Source organism: Macaca fascicularis, chromosome 18, assembly GCF_037993035.2.
Source record: "Macaca fascicularis isolate 582-1 chromosome 18, T2T-MFA8v1.1".
In the NCBI taxonomy this organism is placed as follows: Eukaryota; Metazoa; Chordata; class Mammalia; order Primates; family Cercopithecidae; genus Macaca; species Macaca fascicularis.
The window spans coordinates 80,786,882-80,799,103 of record NC_088392.1 but is presented as its reverse complement, the minus strand read 5'-3'; the positions used below and the strand labels follow the sequence as shown (position 1 = coordinate 80,799,103).

Genomic DNA, 12,222 nt, shown 5'->3' with positions numbered 1-12,222 from the left:
GTCTCAAATAATAATAATAATAATAAAAATAATAAAAAATATCCATTGTAGATTTTAAACTTTTGTGCACCAAATGATACTATCAAGAAAGTAAAAAGGGCCGGGCGCGGTGGCTCAAGCCTGTAATCCCAGCACTTTGGGAGGCCGAGACGGGAGGATCACGAGGTCAGGAGATCGAGACCATCCTGGTTAACACGGTGAAACCCCGTCTCTACTAAAAAATACAAAAAACTAGCCGGGCGAGGTGGCGGGCGCCTGTAGTCCCAGCTACTCGGGAGGCTGAGGCAGGAGAATGGCGTGAACCCGGGAGGCGGAGCTTGCGGTGAGCTGAGATCCGGCCACTGCACTTCAGCCTGGGTGACAGAGCGAGACTCCGTCTCAAAAAAAAAAAAAAAAAAAAAAAAGTAAAAAGACAAGTCACAGAATGGGAGAAATACTTGAAAATTATATATCTGATAAGATTCTATTATCCAGAAGGTAAAAATAATTCTTACAACTTAAAAATAAAAAGATAAATAACCCAATTAAAAAATGGGCATAGGGCCAGGTACAGTGGCTCACGCCTGTGATCCCAACACTTTGGGAGGCTGAGGCAGGCTGGTCACGAGGTCAGGAGATCGAGACCATTCTGGCTAACATGGTAAAACCCCGTCTCTACTGAAAATACAAAAAAATTAGCTGGGCATGGTGGCGGGCACCTGTAGTCCCAGCTACTCGGGAGGCTGAGGCAGGAGAATGGCATTAACCCAGGAGGTGGAGTTTGCAGTGAGCTAAGATCGTGCCACTGCACTCCAGCCTGGGCGACAGAGCGAGATTCCATCTCAAAAAAAAATGGGCATAGGATCTGAATAGACATTTCTCCAAAGAAGATATACAAATGGCCAATAAGCACATCAAAAGATGCTCAACATTCTTAGTCTTTACAAAGAAAATGCAAATCAAAATTACACTTCCCACCACAAAGAGATGCCACATCCCAGCAGGATGGCATGGCAAGGTAGGGGAGATTAGAGCCCTCAGCCGTTGCTGGTGATAATGTCAAACGGTGCCGCCACTGTAGAAAAAGAGTTTGGCAGGTTTTCAAAAAGGGAAGCGTAGGGTGATCATGTGGCCCATCAATTCCACTCCTGCCAGTGTAGCTGTGGTGATTAATTTTGTGTCAACATGTGTAACCACCAGATGTTTGGTGAAACATGTTTCTGGCTGTCTGTGCGGATGCTTCTGGATGAGACTCATGTTTGAATCAGTACACAAAGTAAAACGGGTTGGCTTTCCCACAGCCAGCGGGCCTCATTCAACCCACTGAAGGCCTGCAAAGAACAAAAAAGGTGATGGCGAAGCCCTGTAGCCCCCTTGCAGGAGGGTCCCTTGAGCCCAGGAGTTCGAGGCTGCAGTGAGCTATGATTACCCCAGCCTGGGTGACAGAGTGAGACCCTATCTCAAAAAGACAAAACAACAACAACAAAAAAAAACAAAACAAAAAAGAAAAATAAGATTCAGACTCAGACTGGAACTTACAGCACTGGCTCTCCTGGTTTTCAGCCCATGGACTTGGACTAGAACTTACAGCACTGGCTCTCCTGAGACTCCAGTTTGCTGACTGAAGATCTCGGACTTCTCAGCCTCCATAATCACACAAGCCAATGCCTGATAGTAAATTGTGTGTGTGTGTACTGTATAGATGTGTATACACACACACCTATATGTATGTGTGTATATACACAGTGTGTGTGTGCATCCTATAAGTCCTGTTTTTGTTCTCCAGAGAACCCAGCCTAATACAGCATCTAAGACAAATGAAACCATATGTTCACACACGAACTTAGAAGTGTTCATAGCAGCCTTATTCATAATAGCTAAAAAGTAGGAACAACTCAAATGTCCATCAACTGAAGAATGGATCAACAAATTATGGTGTATCCATAAATGGAATGTTCTTTGGCAGGAAAGAGGAATAAAGTGCTGACATGTGCTACAACATGGATGGAAGTTGAAAATACGCTCAATGAAAGAAGCCAGCCACAAAAAGCCACAGATTCCACAACTTCACATATTCCACAACCTCTTTTCTATGGATTGCTCAGAATAAGCAAATACATAGTGTGTCAGAGAGCAGATTTGTTGTTGGCAGGGGTTGGGGAGGGGAGAAGAGTTTTATAACAGCTTATAAAGTTTACCAGCTAGGCCAGGTGCAGTGGCTCATGCCTGTAATCCCAGCACTTTGGGAGGCCAAGCCCAGCAGATCACTTGAGGTCAGAAGTTTGAGACCAGCCTGGCCAACATGGTGAAACCCCGTCTCTACTAAAAATACAAAAATTAGCCAGACGTGGTGGTGCAGGCCTGTAATCCTAGCTACTCGGGAGGCTGAGGCAGGAGAATCACTTGAACCCAGGAGGTGGAGGTTGCAGTGAGCCGAGATTGCGCCACTGCACTCCAGACTGGGCAACAGAGCGAGATTCCATCTCAAAATAAATACATAAAGTTTACCAGGTTAATGAGTAAAGGAGGTTTTTTTCTTTTTCTTTTTTGGAGATAAAAAATATAAAATTGATTGTGGTAATGGTTGCACAACTCTGAATGTACTAAAAAAAACCCACTGAGTTATGTATTTAAAAATGATAAATTTATGGTGTGCAAATTGTAAAATTAAAAAGAGAAAAAGTGCACAGTTTAGACCCCAAATCATCCCGTTTCTCTTCTTAGAAATGCAGGAAGATGGACACAGGGCTGGGGAAGTACAATGAAAGGCCAAATGGATGGTCTGTTCTCTGTGGATCAGCTCCCCATGAACACTCTTACTCCTGAGGACTCATCCAACAATAATAAGAGAATGCTCTTGTTTTTGAAGAATTTTCTGAAAGCCATCCTGAAAAATTAAGTCGAGTACGCTGAAGATAGTCAGACTTTGCTTTTAAGAATTGCATATTCTGGAAGAGGCTCTTCAGTCCAATCTTTAGTTCTCTCCACAGAGTAAATGAAGTAAACTGCCGAAGGCCTGGAGCCCGAGCTGTTCCCACATGGGCTCCAGCACAGAGTCTCACAGGGTTGCCTCAACTAAATCTCTGATTACTGTTTCTTCTGTCTTTCTCCTAAAAATGGAATGCAGGCCGTCTATTCTAGGGAAATAAAGGATTCTGGTTACGTGAATCCAGGAGCTTTTTTTTGAGACAGAGTGTTGCTCCGTCTCCCAGGCTGGAGTGCAATGGCGCCATCTCAGCTCACTGCAATCTCCGCCACCCAGGTTCAAGCAATTCTTCTGCCTCAGCCTCCCGAGTAGCTGCGATGACAGGTGCCCGCCACCACTCCCAGCTAATTTTTGTATTTTTAGTAGGGACGGGATTTCACCATGTTGGCCAGTCTGGTCTTGAACTCCTGACCTCAGGTGATCCACCCACCTCGGCCTCCCAAAATGCTGGGATTCTAGGTGTGAGCCACCATGCCCAGCCGATAACTGACCTTTTATTTGACATTAACATCTAAGAAACAGCTTGTGTCCTCTTTAACCTCACTCATCCTCATGTATCTACTGGGCAGTTGGGTGCTTTTATTCTCTAAAATTTGCACTCAGGGCCAGGCACAGTGGCTCACACCTGTAATCCCAGCACTTTGGGAGGCCGAGGTGGGCAGATTGCTTGAGGCCAGGAGTTTGAGACTAGCCTGGCCAACATGGCGAAACCCTGTCTCTACTAAAAATACAAACTTAGCCAGGCGTGGTGGTATGCGCCTATAATCCCAGCTACTCAGGAGGCTGAGGCAAGAGAATCACTTGAACCTCGGAGGCAGAGGCTGCAGGGAGCTGAGATTTTGCCATTGCACTCCAGCCTGGGCGACAGAGTGAGACCCTATCTCAGGAAGAAAAAAATATATATATATGCATTCAGGACAATTGAAATGAATATATTGTATAATAAGCCTGGGACCAACAAGAATGGTTTCCTGCCTCAGCCTCCTGAGTAGCTGGGATTATAGGTGCCTGCCACCGTGTCCAGCTAATTTTTGTACTTTTAGTAGAAGTGGGGTTTTGCCATGTTGGCCAGGCTGGTCTTGAACTCCTGACCTCGGGTGATCCGCCTGCCTCAGCCTCCCAAAGTGCTGGGATTACAGGCGTGAGCCACCCCACCCAGCCCATTAAAATTTTTCTTTTTAATTTTTATGGATACATAGTAGATGTCCTACGATACGAGAATACAATGTATAATAATAGGGTAAACGAGGTATCGAGGTATCATTTGAACATTTAAAAAATTTATTGTTGCTGTTGTTATTGAGTTGTAGGGGTTCTTCATATATTTTGGATGTTAGCCCTTTATCAGATAAATGATTTTCAAGTATTTTCTCCCATTCTGTAGGTTTCCTTTTCACTGTGTTGTTTTCTTTGCTGTGCAGAAGTTTTTGACGTAGTCCCATTTGTCTGTTTTATATTTTGTTACCTGTGCCTTTGGTGTCATAGCCAAGAAATCGTTGCCCTTCTCCTAATGTTATGAAGTTTCTCCCCTATGTTTTCTTTTAGTTTCATAGTTTCAGGTCTTAGGTTTAGGTCTTTAATTCATTTTGAATTAATTTTTGTATATGGTGTAAAATAAGGGCCCATTTTCATTCTTTCCTACATGGATATGCAATTTTCCTGGCACCATTTGTTGAAGAGCTATCCTTTCTTCGTTGTGTAGTCTTGGCATCTTTGTTGAAGATCTTTGACAGTAAACATGAGGGTTTATTTCTGGGCTCTGTATTTTGTCCACTGGTCTGTATGTCTGTCTTTATGCCAATTCCATATTGTTTCAATTACTACAGCTTTGTAATATGCCTTGTATTTTGTTCTGGGCTCTGTATTTTGTTCCACTGGTCTATATGTCTGTCTTTATGCCAGTACCATATTGTTTCAATTACTCTAATTTTGTAATATGCTTTGAAATCAGGAAGTGTGAGGTCTTCAGTTTTGTTCTTTTTCAAGGTTGTTATTTGGGGTCCTTTTAGATTCAATATGAATTTAGGATTTTTTTTTTCTGTGTCTGCAAAAAAATGCCATTGAGATTTTGATACAGGTTGCATTGAATCTGTAGACTGCTTTGGGTAGTATGGACATCTTACCAATACTAAGTCTTCCAGTCCATGAACATGGGATGTATTTCCATTTATTTGTGTCTTCTTTAATCTCTCTCAGCAATGTCTTACCATTTTCCTTATATAACTCTTTTGCCTCCTTGGTTTAGTTTATTACTATTTTATTCTCTCTCTCTCTTTTTTTTTTTTAGATGGAGTCTCACTCTGTCGCCAGGCAGAGTGCAGTGGCGCCATCTCGGACATGGCAATCTCCACCTCCCGGGTTCAAGTGGTTCTTTGCCTCAGCCTCCCAAATAGCTGGGACTACAGGCACGCACCACCACGCCCAGCTAATTTTTGTATTTTTAGTAGAGACGGGTTTTCACCATGTTAGCCAGGATGGTCTCAATCTCTTGACCTCATGATCTGCCTGCCTTGGACTCCCAAAGTGCTGGGATTACAGGCGTGAGCCACCATGCCCAGCTTATTTTATTCTCTTCTATGCTATTGTAAATGGGATGTTCTTTATTTATTTATTGGATTGTTCACTGTTTACGGAAACACAACTGATGCTGGAATGTTGATTTTGTATCCTGCAATTTTGCTGAATTCATTTATTAGTTTTAACATTTTGTGGAATTTTGAGGGTTTCTTAACATATGAGTTCATGTTCTCTGCTAACAGGTAACATTTTACTTCTTTTCCAGTCTGGATGGCTTTTTATTTCTTTTTCTTGCATATTTTTTCTGGCTAGGACTTAAGAACTATGTTGAATAAAAGTGGCAAGAGTGGGCTTCCTTGCCTCATTTCTGATCTTGCAAGAAAAGCATTCAGTTTTTCACCATTGAGTATGACTTCAGCTGTGTGAATTTCATATATAACCTTGACTACCTAGATTGAAGTGATTTCCTTGGAGTCCTAGTTCGTTGAGTGTTTTGCATTGAAAGGGAGTTGAGTTTCGTCAAGTGCTTGTTCTGCATCAATTGACGTAATCGTATGATTTTTGTCCTTTTTCTGTTAATGTGTTGTAGTACATTTATTCATTTTCATATGTTGAACCATCCTCACATCCGGGGATGGATTCCTTTTGGTCAGGGTGTATGATCCTGTTAATGTGCTGTTGAATTTGGGTTGCTAGTACAGGCACACCTCATTTTATTGCCCCTCACTTCATTGTGTTTCACAGCTATTGTGCTTTTTCACAAATTGAAGGTTTGTGGCAACCCTGTGTCAAGCAAGTTCTGTTGCACCATTTTTTCAACACCATGTACTTACTTTGGGTCTCTGTGTCACATCTTGGTAATTCTCAAGATAGTTCAAACTTTTTCATTATTATTATATGTTATGGTAATCTGCGATCAGTGATCTTTGATGTTACTTATTGTAATTGGTTTAGAGCACCACAGTTTGCACCCACATAAGATAAAGAACTTAACTGATAAATGTATGTGTTCTGACTGCACCACCAAGCAGCCATTTGTTCTCCCTTTTCTTTCCCTCTCCTTGGGCCTCCCTATTTCCTGAGATATAGCAATATTGAAATGAGGCCTATTAATAACCTTACAGTGGCCTTTATGTGTTCAAGTGAAGAGTCACAAGTCTCTCACTTTGAATCAAAAGCTAGAAATGATTAAGCTTAGTGAGGAAGGCATTCAAAAGCTCAGATAGGCTCAAAACTAAGCCTCTTGTATCAAACAGCTAGCCAAGTTGTGAATGCAAAAGAAAAAGTTTTTGAAGGAAATTAAAAGTGCTACTCTAGGCCGGGCGTGGTGGCGCATGCCTGTAATCCCAGCACTTTGGGAGGCCCAGGTGGGAGGATCACCTGAGGTCAGGATTTCAAGACCAGCCTGGCTAAAATGGTCAAACCCCTTCTCTACTAAAAATACAAAAAAATTAGCCGGGCCTGGTAGTGCATGCCTGCAGTCCCAGCTACTCAGGAGGCTGAGGTAGGAGAATCGATTGAACCCGGGAGGTGGAGGTTGCCATGAGCCAAGGTTGTGCCATTGCACTCCAGCCTGGGCAACAAAGCAAGACTCTGTCTCAAAAAAAAAAAAAAAAAAAAAAAAAAAAGTGCTCCTCCAGTGAACGCAAATGAGAGAGAGCAAAACAGCCTCACTGCTGATACGGAGAGTTTAGTGGCCTGAATAGAAGAGCAAACCATCCACAGTGTTCTCTGAAGCTAACGCCTACCCCAGAGCAAGGCTGTACCTCTTCTTCAATTCTGAGAGAGGTGAGGAAGCTGAAGAAGAAAAGCTGGAAGCTAGCAGAGGTAGGTTCATGAGATTTAAGGAAAAAAAGCTGTTTTCATACCGTAAACATGCAGGTAAAGCAGCAACTACTGATACAGAAGCTGCAGCAAGTTATCCGGAAGATCCAGCTAATTGGTGAAGGCGGCTACACTAAACAAGATTTTCAGTGTAGATGAACCATTATTCTACTGGAAGAAGATGCCATCTAGGACTTTCGTAGCTAGAAAGCAGAAGTCAATGCCTAGCTTCAAAGCTTCAAAGGACAGGCTGGCTTACTTGTTAGGGGCTAAAGCAGCTGGTGACTTTAAGCTGAAGCCAATATTTACCATTCCAAAAATTCCAGGGCCCTTAGAATTATGCTAAATCTACTCTTCCGGTACTCTATCCATGGAACATCAGAGCCTGAATGGTAGCACATTTGTGGACAGCATAGCTCACGGAATATTTTAATCCCACTGTTGAGACCTACCACTCAGAAAAAAAGATTCCTTTCAAAATCCTACCAGTCATTGACAATACACCTGGTCCCAAGAGCTCTGATGGAAATGTACAAGGAGATTAATGTTGTTTTCATGCCTATTAATATAACATCCATTCTGCAGCCCAGGGATCAAGGAGTAATTTCACCTTTCAAGTCTTCTTATTTCAGACATACATTTCCTAAGGCTATAGCTGCCATAAACAGTGATTCCTCTGATGGATCTGAGCAAAGTAAATTGAAAACTTTCTGAAAAGGATTCCCCATTCTAGATGACACTAAGTATATTTTGATTCATGGGAGGAGGTCAGAATATCAACATTAAGATAAGTCAATTCCAACCTTCATGGATGACTTTGAGCAGTTCAAGACTTCGGTGAAAGAAGTAACTGGAAGATGTGATGGAAATAGCAGAAGAATTAATTTAGAAATGGACCCTAAAGATGTGAATAAGTTGCTGCAATCTCATGATAAAACTTGAAGAGATCAGGAGTGGCTTCTTATGGATGAGCAAAGAAGGTGGTTTCTTGAGATGGAATCTACTCCTGGTGAAGATGCTGTGTACATTGTTGAAATGACAACAAAGGATTTGGAATATCCCATAAACTTAGTGGACAGAGCAGCAGCAGGGTTGCAGAGGATTGACTTCAATTTTGAAAGAATATAGGTATTTCCTTTGTGGTTATCAGTGAGACATCTTCTACTTGTAACAATCTGTTTTAAGCTGATAACAACTTAACCTCAATCATATACAAAAACCACTTTTACAACTCTACTTTAAATTATTGATGTAGGGCCAGGTGCAGTGGCTCATGCCTGTAACCCCAGCACATCTGAAGGCCAAGGTGGGAGGATGGCTTGAGCTCAGGAGTTCAAAACCAGCCCAGGCAACATAGCAAGACTCATCTTAAAAAATTATTTTTAAATTTTTTATTTCAATAGTTTTTGGGGTACAGGTGGTTTTCGGTTACATAGTAAGTTCTTCAGTGGTGATTTCTGAGATTTTAGTGAACCCATCACCCGAGCAGTGTACGTTATAACCAACATGTGGTATTTTATTCCTCACTCGCCTCTAAACATCCCTGGCTAAGTCCTCAAAGTCCATTATATCTTTTTTTTTTGCCTGAGACAGAGTCTTGTTTTGTTGCCTAGACTGGAGTGCAGTGGTGCAATCTTGGCTTACTGCAACCTCCACCTCCTGGGTTCGAGTGATTCTTGTGCCTCACCCTCCCTAGCAGGTGGGACTACCAGCATATGCTGCCACATCCAGCTAATTTATATATATATGTGTGTGTGTGTGTGTGTGTGTGTGTGTGTATATATATATATTTTTTTTTTTTTTTTGTAGAGATGGGGTTTCACCATGTTGGCCCCGAACTCCTGGCCTCAAGCGATTCACCCATCTTGACATCCAAAAGTGCTGGGATTACAGGTGTGAGCCACCGTGCCCGGCCTGCTAAAGTCCATCATACCATTCTTATGCCTTTGAGCCCTCACAGCTTAGCTCCCACTTACAAGTGAGAGGCACAATGTTTGCTTTTCCATTTCTGAGTTACTTTGCTTAGAATAATGGCCTCCGGCTCCATCCAAGTTGCTGCAAAAGACATTATTTCATTCCTTTTTTATGGCTGAAGAGTAGTACTCCATGATGAATATACCACATTTTCTTTATCCACTCGGTTGATGGTCACTTAGGTTGGTTCTGTATCTTTGCAACTGTGAATTGTGCTACTATAAACGTGTGTACATGTGTCTTTTTCATATAATGACTTATTTTCCTTTGGGTAGATACCCAGTAGTGGGATTGCTGGATCAGATGGTGTTCTACTTTTTGTTCTTTAAGTAATCTCCGCACTGTTTCCCCTAGTGGTTGTACTAATTTACATTCCCACCAGCAGTGCAGAAGTGTTCCTTTTTCACCACTCCATGCCAACATCTATTGTTTTTTTTTTACTTTTTAATTATGATCATTCTTGCAGGAGTAAGGTGTTCTCAATGCGGTTTTAATGAACATTTCCCTCATGATTAGTGATGTTGAGCATTTTTTCGTGTTTGTTGGCTGCTTGTATATCTTCTTTTGAGAATTGTCTATTTATGTTCTTTGCCACTTTGTGATGGGATTATTTTTTCTACCTCATTTGAGTTCCTTATAGATTCTGGATATTATTCCTTTGTCAGATGCATCGTTGCAAATTTCTCTCACTTTGTGGGTTGTCTGCTTACTCTGCTGGTTGTTTTGCTGTGCAAAAGCTAAAAGTTATTGATTTACATAGTTACACCTTTACATAGTGTGTATCCATTAAGATATTTTAACATATTTTTACAGTTATAGTTTTTGTTTTGATTTTTAGAGATGGGGCTTCACTTTGTTGCTCAGGCTGGTCTTAAACTCCTGGCTTCAAGTTATCTTCCCCAGGTGTTGGGATGACATGTGTGGGTCACCGTGCCTGGCCAGTTACAGTTATTTTTATGCTTTGTCTTGTAAATTCTGTACCAGAATTAAAAGTGCACTACCATTATAGTCCTGAAGGATTCTGCATTTGTCTGTATTTACTTTGCCAGTGAGCTTCATGTTTTCTTTTTCTTTTTGAGACAGCCTCGCTCTGTTGCCTGGGCTAGAGTGCAGTGACATGATCTCGGCTCACTGCAGCCTCTGCCTTCTGGGTTCGAGTAATTCTGCCTCAGCCTCCCGAATAGCTGGGATTACAGGTGCGCGCCACCACGCCTGGCTAATTTGTGTGTGTGTGTGTGTGTTTTTAGTAGAGATGGGGTTTCACCATATTGGTGAGGCTGGTCTTGAACTCCTGACCTCAGGTGATCCTCCCGCCTCAGCCTCCCAAAGTGCTGGGACTACAGGTGTGAGTCACTGCACTCGGCCACTCCCAATCTTTGCATACTGGCTTTGTACCGGGGAGACCTTCACCAACTAGCCCAGGTAGAGATTCTGGAACCTCTTAAATGTTTTTCCAAGTTCAACTTTTTAGTACTGTGTTATTTTCCAACTAAAGGTTGCTGGTTTTTCATCTTGTAATCTCTTGCTCCCTCTGGTGTCTATCTTCAGAACTGCACGTTCTCTGGAGCTGCAGCTGCAAGTTGCCCCTTTGTTCTCAGTGGCTCTCTGGCAAAGCACGACAGCTTCCTATAAGCTCCCGAGTTAGATGAGATGGGCAACAGTCCCTTGGGCGGCACTACAAAAAGCCGGAATGCTGGTGTGTAAGTTCCATTTCTCCTGGGAGAGAAAATGCAAATTGGGTGATTTCTCTTGATGGCGTCCAGCCACCCTGGCCTGTCTGTGGTACTACAGGCTCTGGTGGCACGGCAAGCTATCCTCCACTCTCATGTGCTTTTAGCAGACCCCAGGCATCCAAAGGATGCCAGTTCTGTCAGTATTCGAAGTCAGACAAGACGAAAGAGCCAGAATCTTGGTCACATGCTCCAACCTTCTCCACTTCTCTCCCCCTCCGCCCCGAGTCTGCCCCCTTCAACCCAGGGAAAAGCCAGGAGCTGGTGTACTCTTGCTGTCATGCTGGGCTGTCATCCTTGGTGGGGTAAAGTGAAATGACTCTTCCTACTCATTTCAACGTGGCTGTTCTTAATTTTGCACCCACCAGGTGGGGATACTGCAACTTAACTGGTTTCTGGCATCTTGGTCTATAAATTGATGTCTCTGTGGGGTAACGAGGACTGGTACTTCCTATTTTGCCATCTTGCTGATGTCAACCCCCATTTCATATTTTAACCAAAATGGAAACAGATAAAGGTCACAGAATCCAGAATGATTTACATAACAAAAGGAAACCTTTACGGAGTGCTGGGTAGCGCCTGTGCTACAGATGAGAAAGCCAAGGCACAGAGGTCAGTGAAATCGTACATCCCAAAGATTAGGGGTGAACAGTGACTGGTATGCAGCAGGCACTCGAAAATGAAAACCATTTTTATTATTTTGATTAAAATTCTTCTAAAATGGGGAAATTATCCTGGATTATTGGGGTGGGCCCAGGGCAATCACAGGGTCCTTTTATATGTGAGAGATCTGAAGATGCTAAGCTGCTGGCTTTGAAGATGCAAGGGCCCATGAGCCAAAGAATATGGCAACCTCTAGAAGCTGGTAACAGCAGAACACAAATTCTCCCTAAAGCCTTCCTCAGGAGCACTGCCCTGCTATCACCTCGACTTTAGCCTTGTCAGACCCAGTTTTGGATTTCTGACTTCCAGAACTCAGAAGTCAGAATTTAAAAGCAAATTTGTGGCTGGGCATGGTGGTGTAACGCCTGTAATCTCAGCACTTTGGGAGGCCACAGCAGGAGGATTGCCTGAGCCCAGGAGTTTGAGACCAGCCTGGGAAACATGGCAAGACCTCGTCTCATTTTACTTAACATACACAATGAAAATTAGTTAATTAATTAAAAAAGTAAACTGGCGTGTCACTAAGTTTGTGGTGATTAGAGCCGAACT

At 42.7% G+C, this 12,222-nt stretch overlaps 1 protein-coding gene across 1 annotated transcript in view; it reads left to right on the top strand.

Moving 5' to 3' along the window:
• The window catches only part of LOC107128087 (uncharacterized), a 49,709-nt gene extending 43,877 nt beyond the window's left edge, over window positions 1-5,832 (top strand). The window contains exon 4 of the transcript XR_012427362.1: window positions 5,253-5,832. The gene's annotated coding sequence lies outside the window, so the exon portion shown is untranslated. The remainder of the gene's footprint in view (window positions 1-5,252) is intronic.
• The last annotated feature ends 6,390 nt before the right edge of the window (window positions 5,833-12,222 follow it).